Source organism: Phoca vitulina, unplaced genomic scaffold (genome assembly GCF_004348235.1).
Source record: "Phoca vitulina isolate PV1807 unplaced genomic scaffold, GSC_HSeal_1.0 scaffold31, whole genome shotgun sequence".
NCBI classification, from domain to species: domain Eukaryota; kingdom Metazoa; phylum Chordata; class Mammalia; order Carnivora; family Phocidae; genus Phoca; species Phoca vitulina.
In genome coordinates, this window is record NW_022589734.1 from 22,997,981 (window position 1) to 22,999,200 (window position 1,220).

Here is a 1,220-nt window from a genome sequence, read left to right on the forward strand (position 1 = left end):
AGAGGAAAAGGAGAGATTATTAAGTCTACACATGGTGCCTTGTTATTCAGTTCTAAGACAACCATTCTTTAGCCAACCTTCTGGAATAAAGAGGACATGGCAATCACCCATGAAACCCTCCTTATTGTTTCAATTTAACCACCTGAAAATAAAGAACTTCCTTTATGCTTTGGTATTAAAAAAAAAAAAAAAGACTACCTTTCAGACAGAACTGCCATCTTCCAGTAATCCCCCAAAATGACCAATTCAAAGGGAAAGAGGAAAGGTACCTGCTACGTATATGTTCCCTAGGCCTTTTAGGAAACATGGGGTTGTCCTTTGGCCACATACATGTGAATCTACAAAAAAAAGTGATATTGGGGATTAAGGGAATGGGCACTCTTCACAAAGGAATGCTCCACAAATGTTACCAAGGCAAAACTGGAAGAGTCTACGATGCTACCCAGCATGCTGTTGGCATTGTTGTAAACAAACAAGTGAAGGGCAAGACTTCTGCCAAGAGAATTAATGTACATATTGAGTCTATTAAACACTCAAAGAGCCAAGATAGCTTCCTGAAGTGTGTGAAGGAAAATGACCAGAAAAAGAAGGAAGCCAGAGAGAAAGGTACTTGGGTTCAACTGAAGCACAAGGTTGCCCCACCCAGAGAAGCACACTTTGTGAGAGCTGATGGAAAGGAGCCTGAGCTGCTGAAACCCATTCCCTGTGAACTCATGGCATGATAAATGTAAAAGATTAAAAGACCGCAAGACTTTAAAAAAAAAAAGTCTACACCCATTGTCTTTGCAACTGGAGAATTCATAGAAAAAAACATATTGAGGTGCTAAGGTCCTCTTACAAACACACATACCTTCTTCATGCCCCAGTAAAACAACTCTACTGATATCAAAGACTGCAGTGAGCAGAAATAAATGTTTACTGTCAGCCCAAGTCAAAGGTATGTTCAGTGGTCAAATCAAGGAATGACCAGCCATGTGCTCAAGATCTTGGACTATTGCATGCATGGCTATAGAACCAAGGGTAAAACCACAAGGTCTCTCTCTATATTGGTGTGTGTGTGTGTGCGTGTGTGTGTGTGTGTATGCGTAAGACAACCATTACCCAGTATTACAGATCTATGGCACTGGAAAGAGCTTTCTCAAAGGAAAGCCCAGACAGTACAGTTTTCAGCTGTCAGGATCCTACAGCACCAGATGGTTGATGCACGACTGAAGAAAAGT

General features: G+C 41.1%; 1 pseudogene; it reads left to right on the forward strand.

Moving 5' to 3' along the window:
* The first annotated feature begins 237 nt into the window (after positions 1-237).
* Positions 238-722, forward strand: LOC116644977 (annotated as a pseudogene).
* Positions 723-1,220: the final 498 nt, after the last annotated feature.